This window comes from Humulus lupulus, chromosome 2 (genome assembly GCF_963169125.1).
Source record: "Humulus lupulus chromosome 2, drHumLupu1.1, whole genome shotgun sequence".
NCBI lineage: Eukaryota > Viridiplantae > Streptophyta > Magnoliopsida > Rosales > Cannabaceae > Humulus > Humulus lupulus.
The window spans coordinates 289,864,739-289,874,347 of record NC_084794.1 but is presented as its reverse complement, the minus strand read 5'-3'; the positions used below and the strand labels follow the sequence as shown (position 1 = coordinate 289,874,347).

Genomic DNA, 9,609 nt, shown 5'->3' with positions numbered 1-9,609 from the left:
TTTCAACAGCCAATGCCAATGAGAAACCCCAATTAAATAAAGTTTACTCATCATAACTCAGTTAACAATTCCTGTATCTTGGATACAGGAAAAAAAACTAGAATCACATGATCAGTAGTAGAGTTTAGATATCTTTTTTGTTTTTAATAACTGGTGCCAAACATAACATCCAAATAGATTAATAACACAACAGAGATATCTGAACCAGCCAACAAGAACTAGAACAGACAAAATACACCAAGATCTACACCTGGGAATTACACTGAAAAGAAAGTGAACTAACAAAATACAAAGACTAACGGAACAGAGAAATAAACAACAATACAAAGACTTAACACCCTACCACACCAGACATAGTTACAGCTCCTTGAAATGTACTGAACTTCCACCATAGTATATGCCATAAGTTCATAACAATACATTTCATAGTAAATTTTGTAGAAATTTACAGAAAAAAGTAGGCTTCCAATGACAATTAATCTCCATGACCATCAATCTACATCACTCAGTTAATGGAGGGAAAAAATGGTTCAAGAATCATAATAAATGCAAGTTGATACAGTACCTTAATTCAGGGATTACCTGCGTAATTGTGTGTCCTAAGCTTATAAAACTGCTACTGCTGATCAAAGCCAAATGAACGTACAACAATCAATATATATAAATATATATTCTATGATCCCTCTTATATGATGTAACAACTAATTATGTTGGTTAGCCAATTGTAGATGTGACTGGTGGGTCATTTCTTGTACTACATACAACCAAGATTAAATGGTTATAGAGTGTGCCTATAATTAAAGGTCTTGGGTTGATAGGGTGAAGCTTTGGGTGTGCTTAGTAGTAATCTTAGATGGTTCAAATTTATCTGAGTAGAACACATGCCTATATATATTTATATATATGTATATATGAGAGAACGCTTTTCAAAAAGAGATCTTTCCTAATAATCAAAATACATTCACAAATAAAAGTCATAATAAGAGCAGGCACAATGATGGCTGCAAAAAGAATCATACCACCCTCAGTAACTCGAGTCCTTCTAAATCTTGATTGGTCAACTGTCGTTAATTATATGGAACCATAAGTAATTGGTTTCATAGATCCACTAGCCTCATTTGAATGGAACTGTCAAAACGGAAAACAAATAGAAGATAACTAACATGTAAGATAAACAAAATAGATAAGCAGAAACTAAATTAACCCAAAAAATAGACAGTGAATTGGAAGGAGCTTTCAGTTCCCCAAATTTTGAGACTAGACTGGAAGGTCACTCACATATATAGGGTGGAAATCAACTATACCCCTCTCATGTGGATGAACATGACATTTAGAACCTGGTCTGCAACAGGGAGTAATAAGGTAATGAGAATGAATCTTTTGTTATTTTTGATGAAGAGAATGAATCTAGTATAGAGTATATTCCTTACTAATTTTGACTGATTATATATACCCCAATTGTGTAAGGAAACACACATAACTGAATAAGTGAAAAAAAAACCGAAACCCCTTTGTTTTCTTTCTTTATATTAAGCATGAATTAGAAGTAATTATTTTATAGAACTAATAGATATTGGTTATAACAAGTATTGCAATAGTTTTATTCTTACTCTATATTTATTTGAACCGGGAAACATCTAACCCTACAATAATTGAGTACTCAGGACTATAGCAATTGGTACCCAAGATAGATTTGAACAGACTTTGCAGTAGCAAATTACAGACCTAATTATTTGAGCTATTCCCATTGAGAACACTCCTCGTATTTTCAGCTCTTCAAAATGTTCACATATGGAAAGAGTCCTAAATCATAAACCCACCATAAAATCAATTAGAAAAGGAAATGTTAGAGACAAACAAGAACTCACCTCGAGAAAAAGACTACAAGCAGCAAATGGAGAGCTGATTCCGTCTCCTTCGGTCACTTAAAAGCCCGATCCTTGGATGGGCTTTGTTCATCTTGATACCCTGAGTTCACCCATGGTACCCTTCGCCTAAGACGATGTCAGAGGAGGCCAGAAATTGGCCTTGAAGCCACGGCGGTGACGTACGAGCCTGGAGGCTTCTGCTCGCAGCGGAGAACGAAAACGAAGGGCTCATGAGGCTGGAGTTTCGGCGGTGTCTGGTACTCTTAATCCGGTGCCTACACGGCGGCGACCATCGGAGGGCAGCCGTTCGGGCTAGCAGAGAGCATGCGAAAGAGAGAGGGAGAAAGGAAAGTGGATCGGGTAGGGAGGGAGGAAGAAAATGATTTTTCACTTATATATATATTTTTATTTTATAAATAAAAATCTGATTATATCATTCAAATAAAAAATATATGATTATAAAACTCTAATTTTATACTACTAATAAATAAAATATTTAAGGGCTTGCTATGGGAGTCCTTAATATTTTTTTAGGAGTCCTTAAAAAAGTATTAAGGACTCCCAAAGAAAGACCTTAAATTTATTAAGCAAGACACTTTTTTTTTAGCCCAGATTTTTTAGGACTCGCAGATTCTTTTAGGACACTCATTGCGAGTCCTAAAAGAGTAATAAGGACTCCCAAAGCAAGTCCTTAAAAATATTAAGTAAAACACTTATTTTTATAGTCCAGATTTTTTTAGGACTCGCATTTTCTTTTAGGACACTCATTGTGAGTCCTAAATTGCATTTTTTTAGGACTCTCAATGAGTGTCCTAAAAACTTCATAAATATTTTTAAGGACTTGCATTTATGTGCATGTCCTAAAAAAGTGTCCCGTAAAGGGTATTTTGTAGTAGTGTGTTTCTTTTTTTTTTTAGTTTGTTTGAATCTTAATTTGTTTCCTTAGTAAGGTTTAAAAAGCTAAAATTCTCTCTCAGCTTGTGAGCTGGTGCCATGGAGAAGACGAAGGTTCAGGTTCAGGGGAAGCCTAGATCGACTACTAAGAAGCGTAAGAAAAGAGGTCCTACATCTACGGCGAATGTTCAAAGGACGAAATCGATGGTTGTCGTTCTTGGAATTGAGCCCTTAGATGTTACTGATGAATCTAGGGCTAATTCTGAATCTTGCTTAGCTCAAGAAACACTAATGAGAATTGCAAATGAAAATGAAGATGTTATGCAGCGTTGTTCTGAATTGTTTTCCCCAAAATCTACTTTGAGGATTTTGAAGCAACAACAGGAAATCAGAAATGACTTTTCGAATTTTCTTATGGCTACACAGAGATGTGCTCAGGAGATAACTCGAGGTATGAATCCTTCGCCCCCTATCCTATGTTCTGGTAATATTGTGCAAAATCTGAGTGCCAAATTTGCTGGCACTAGATCTGAGGGTGGGCAACAAAGGAAGGGAGTTAAAATAAGTATGGAGGATATTGAGGAGGAGGTTTTATTTTGGGATTCCTCTATTGTTTGCTATGTGTTAGGTGCGAATCCTCCAGTTTCAGTGATGGATTGTTTTGCTCGGCGTATTTGGAAATCAAAGGGGATTGACAAAATTGGAGCTCTGTCTCATGGAGTTTTCATTATAAGATTCCAATATTTGGAAGATCGTGATGCTGTGTTCAATGGGGGCTATGTTTTTTTTTTTTTTTTTTTTTTTTGTTGATGAAAAGGAAAATATATTGAGAACAAACCAACCAAGTACAAACACTCCAAACAACTTACAAACACAAAGCCTTACATCTGAACCACTCTATCAAAAAAAGCTAGATCCTTTGTCCTAATATGTGTAGAGTCCAAGAACTTTACTTAGCTAATTATTTAGTAGTATTATAGTATGTATAGTATTATCTTTGTAACTGTGGATTTTTGGTTCAGACCGGGAATTATTTGGACAATCATAGTAGTACTTATAGATTTTCTAAGTTTAACCTATAGTTTAAGAATATTAATGTTAACCTAAGGTTTGATTATATGATTGATATTAAGGATAATATTTATTATACTATAAGGTTTAGACAAGGACCAATAGGATTTTAAGCACATGTTATGAATGGGTGATTAAGAATTAAGTATTTTGAGGATTAAATTTAATAAGGAGTAAAGTTTGAATGCTATAAGGTCAGTCAGCAGCTTTGAATACGTTGAGGGGCTTAGTCAAGGTTGTTTACTCCATTCAAACTTAGCTAAAAATGTGTAATTTCGTGTTTAATTAATCAGCGTGTGCCGATATATCGCAGCTATAGGGGGCGATATATCGCAGCACGTAGATACGGAAAACACGAGACGATGCACGACTGCCTCGGGCATACTGGCCCAGGCGATATATCGCCTACAAGGGGCGATATATCGCCTCCTTCAGTGTATTTTGAAATGTTTTGAATTCATTTTCCATTCAGCCATTTAACTTCTTGATAAGTCCAGTATCTTTTTGAACGAGTCTTCAGTCTCTGCTGAAGGATTATTCAAATTATTTTCACCTAAAAAGCTATTATTTTTATTCAAGTAAAATCAAGATCCTTTCATTCCTAAACTCTATAAATAGGACCTAGTACCCAGCCATTATTCATCTTTTTCTCTAAGTTCAGAGGCTGCAAGTGCTAAGTGAGTGTGAGAGTATAAACACCTGGGTTTGGGAATCATAAGCTTGATCATCATAAGCTTATCAAACACTTTGGGAAGTAAGGTTTTAGAGTATTTTGGTTTGAGGTGTAGATTGGTCTTACAAGTCTTCAAGGTAACCTAAAACTCTAGTTCAATTCTGTATTTGTTCTTTTAAGGTCTCATAATCTTCTACTCAGCCTCTAACGTTAATCTTTATTTTGGTTAGGAAATCTAAGTTCTTGAGCACATAAGTTTTGGTAAGTATGTGTCTCAATGGTTTAGTCTTCCCATTCCTTTTCATCTCTTTTTCTTCATTAAACTCACTCTTTTTCATAATGGTTATTAGGAGTGTTCCAAAGTTCCAACGCTGTCCACATATCCCGGTAACTTTGGTAAGGAAAATAGGATAGAAATGCATATGTTATATGTCTTATATGTTATCTTATGTTTCTTATGTTATGATGATATGTGTTATGATATGTATGTTGTAGGCTTGGGCATATGACCCATATGACTAACAAGACCCCAAATAGATTATGGGCATATGACCTACTTAGCTAGTAGGACCCCACTAATCTCATGGGCATATAACTTTTTTAGTCTATGGGACCCCAAGTAATAATGGCCATTATAGTAAGTGTATGATATAAGTGTTATGTTATGTTATGTTACGTTATGTATTGTTATGTTCTTATGCTTCTTATGAAATTATGTATATGAACTATGTGTTAGATTTTCCTTGCTGGGCATTAGGCGCATTCCTTTTTGTTTATATGTGCAGGAAAACAGCTATAGTGGCGGTAAGGTTCGTGGATGCTTGGGGAATGTGTATCGGTGATGAATGGATTCAAGGAGTCGAGAGTTCGATTTCGAGGATGCAGTCTTTTAGTTATGGTTTACATGTATCTTTCCGCACTATTTATGTAATTTCTTTTCATTTCAATTAAGATATGTTTTCTTTTGAAAACAATGGGATCCCATATCCTAACTTAAATTTATGTAAGTTTTAACATTGGTTTTTACAAGTTCCCAATAAAGATATGGTATTTTCACAAATGTAAGTTTTATTAAGGATTTGTATGTATAGTTTCATTAATGGTCCAAAAGTCTAGAGTAGTGGGTCATTACAATATGCTTCTTAGAATGATAAAGAAGCTTACTCCTCACAAAGTATTTGATCAACTTAGGAACAAAGCCCACAGAAAAGGAACTAAACTTAAAAACACAATTGTTTATATTCCTCCAAACTAAGTAAACTGAAGCTGCTAAGGTAGCAGCCAACATAGATTGCTTCAGACCGTTCGGCTTACCAGCCATCCAAGAACACCACCCAGCAAAATGAAGCGGCCAAATACCCTTACCCAGCCAACTCTCCACCTGGGACCTGACCTGCCGAGAAAAATGGCACTCAAAAAACAGATGGGAGTGAGACTCTTGCTCCACTTCACACATCGGACATAGCACATAAGGAAGCTCCAAGTGACAACGACTGAGATTATCGCGAGTCAACAGATGGCCCAATGTAGCCTGCCATAAAATGAATCTGTGCTTAGGCACTGTTAAGGAGTTCCACACCACATTCGCATAGAAGACTCTGTCTTTGTTAATGAGCCTGTGATACAGAATATTCAGACAGAGCTTGCTATGATGGACTTCCTCATTAAGTCTATGAACAGGGAAGATATCTCTAAGCTTAGATAATCTTTTCCAATACCAGCTCACATCTTGAAGAACTCTATAAAGCCAAAAATCATGCCCCTTTAAGTATATAGAATCCCCCCACTTAACCCACAGAGTATCATGCTTAGAAGAAACTGCCCAAACATATTTGGCAAGAAGCACTAAATTCCAAGTACAGCTATCCTTGAAGCCAAGACCACCCATGCATTTAGGCAGACAAACCTGATCCGAGGCAGTAAAGTACATTTTACTCCGCTGAACGTTATCGTCCCTAACTCCCCAAAGGAAATTCCTGCACAGCTGATCTACCTCCTTGGTGACGCTCTTAGGGAGGATGAAGATACTCATCCAAAAAGTTCGAATACTCAACAACACCGAGTTGATTAGTTGTGCCCTCCCCGCAAAAGAAAGATGCCGACTCGCCAAAGTATGTAATTTGGACTGGATCTTTTTGATAATAAGAGAGCAGTCACCAGCCTTCCATCTTGTTGTTCGAAGAAGAACTCCCAAGTATTTTAGGGGGAAATGACCTTCAGTGAATTGGAGCCCCTCAAGCAATTTTTGAGTCTCTTTTTCAGCCACACCACCAAAGTAAACCTAAGATTTATCCTTGTTGGCAGTCAAACCAGAAGCACAATAGAAATCATTAAAACTTTCCCTTATAATCTGAACCGAATTGTGAACTCCCTTGCAAAAAATGACCAAGTCATCTGCGAAACAGAGATTGACAATTTTAAGGTGCTTACATTTAGGATGAAACCAGTAACCCTTGTCCATGGAAGCTTGCTGAAATAAATGGGTACAGTATTCCATGGCTAAAACAAATAATAAAGGAGAGATAGGGTCCCCTTGCCTTAGCCCCTTCCGACCTCTAAATTCCCCTTGAACCTTTCCATTCATAAGGATTAGATAGGTTGGATCCTTCAAGCAAGCCATGACCCACTTGATGAATTTAGCCGGAAAACAAAACTCAGTGGTCGAGCCAAACCCATCCGGCCCCGAACTTTTAATCGAGTTAATGCTGAAAAATGCTTCTTTCACTTCCTTAGTAGAAAATGGCTTTACTAAGCTAATTTTCTGATCCAGGGTCAGTTTATGACCGAGTTCAAAACAGGATTTCTGAATAGATCCAGAGGCCATGCTCTTGCTTCCCATGATTTTCTGGAAATGATTCACAAAATGATCAACTACAGCATCAAAATTCTCAATACTCTGACCAGATTCATTAACAACAGACATGATGCAATTAGAGGCTCTCCTTTGCTTTAAACAAGCGTGAAAATAAGCCGTGTTGTCATCACCAAACCGCAGCCAGTCCACTTTACCTTTCTGTCTCAGGAAACTCACATAAATTTTGGCATGGTATTCAAGTGAATCACCAGCTGCAGCATCGAGTCTTTGAAGACTAATCGAATGAGGGTCACCCTGCAGGGATAGCTGGGCAGCTTGAAACTTCTCCTTAGCCACTAAATAGTTCTGGGCAACATCCCCCATGATATGTCTATTAAACCTCTGAAGCACCAACTGAAGTCTGCTCAGTTTTTTACATATGCGAACCAGCCCAGTCCCTCGCATTGGCCTACACCAGCTCTGCATAACAGTAGATTTAAAATGATCATGTTTAGCCCACATATTGAATAACCTGAAAAGCTTAACAACACAGTTGACAGAAATTTCTGGTTTAATAATACAGTAGCAATGGTCAGAGTGTAGTTCCTAGTTGAAAACAGCCTTAGAATGAGGGAAAATGTCCAACCAATCTTCATTCTTGAAAACTCTATCCAATCTTGAGAATATTCTGTCTTCATTCATCTGTTTATTCGTCCAAGTAAAATGAGACCCTCTAGCATGCAATTCGTCAACTAACCCCAAGGCCCTCCAATTTTGAGCATCAGCTAATTCAAGGGATGATATCGCACGACCACCCACTCTGTCCGCACTCTCAAAAGCAGCATTAAAATCTCCAGTTAGCAGCCACGCAGCAGTTGGAAAACTCAGATTAGTCAAATCTTTCCAAAGGGCCACTCTTTCCTCAATAGAATTTCTACCATAAACAAACGTCACACAAAACAATTTATTAGTCTTTATACTCCTGACATAAACATGAAGTAATTGGTCAGTTTCCTTCAGAACATCTACAGATACCAAGTTTTGCTGCCAAACAAGCAATATTCTGCCTTTAGAAACTGAACCAGAAAAAAACTACCAGCCACTGAAAAAATAATGCATCATCTTCTTAATCTTTTCACCCCGAAGTTTGGTCTCCAACAAGGCACCTAAACCAATTTTATTAACAAAACAAAAGGAGCTCAGAAATTTCTGTTTCTCCCCCTTATTAATACCTTTAACATTCCAACTAAGAATGTTGTGATTCTCCATGTAACAAACTTGTTGATGTTAATCCCAAATTTGCCACCTCCAAAACCTTATCTTGCAAAGCACTACAGGAATTCTTCAAAGTGTTCTTAGCCCTATGGACAGCCTTATTATTCCCACCAACTCGTTTAGGGGTAACCCAGTCCGAAATACCTCCTTCAATTGGTGTCCGAGCCTGGTTTACAACAGGCGGTTCAGGAACAGATTTTGAATTCTCCTTGTGCTTGTCCAACTCCTTATTACTCCCAGTAGGGGTCTCAGTTACCTCATTCTCATTCACTGCAACAACAGGCCCAGTCTCAGGGATCACTGCCTCATTGGTCTCTGCAACAATCGGCTGATTCATAGGGACTTGCCTGTCCTCCTCCTCCCTAACTCTGGCTTTTTCCCTCCTAACCTCCGCTGGTTTCTTGTTACACATTCTTTCAGTGTGTCCATAAACTTTACATCCCCTACATTGGGTAGGAAGCCACTCAAACTCCAGAAATTGCTCTATTAACTGCCCTTTCTCATTGAGAAATTGAACCGATTTAGGGAGGTCCTCCGAAAGTTCAGTCTCCACCAAAACTCTAGCAAATTGCATCATAGATCTGTCTTTCGTTACTTTATCTACCAAGATCGAAACCCAAAGACAAAGTCACTAAAAAGTGGCGACTAAGTGCTCTCTGGTTTCTCCATGGCGAGACGTAAGAAAAGCAACCCAAAGCCAGCTGCTAAGTCGACGGTGGTTGTAACTTCAGTGGTCCAGGCGGTTGGAGGTCAGCAGTCTGATGCCGAGGAAGCTATTCCGGAGGAGATGGAAGAAGTTTTCACTGATTCGATGTTAGAGTTCCCTGAATCTGGATTTCAAGGTCCTTTTGACGTTGAAGGAACGCCTGTAGGCAGTTGGAAAGTAGGCGATGTAGATGAGGAAATGACTGAAAATGCAGGTAATTTTCAAAGCCAAGCAAGGGATAAATGGTCTCAGTTCAGAGCATTGCTTCCTAATCAAGGAGGGGCAAGACTCAGATTCGAGGAACCAATTGTTTAAGAGGTCCAACGAA

The 9,609-nt window shown here is 38.0% G+C and overlaps 1 long non-coding RNA gene across 1 annotated transcript; it reads right to left on the bottom strand.

Moving 5' to 3' along the window:
• Positions 1 to 1,019: 1,019 nt before the first annotated feature.
• On the bottom strand, positions 1,020 to 1,455 carry LOC133816781 (uncharacterized). The gene is made up of 2 exons (XR_009885460.1): positions 1,279 to 1,455; positions 1,020 to 1,128 (listed from the first exon to the last, which is right to left on the bottom strand). It is a non-coding gene; the product is annotated as an uncharacterized LOC133816781 (long non-coding RNA).
• Between the last annotated feature and the right edge of the window lie 8,154 nt (positions 1,456 to 9,609).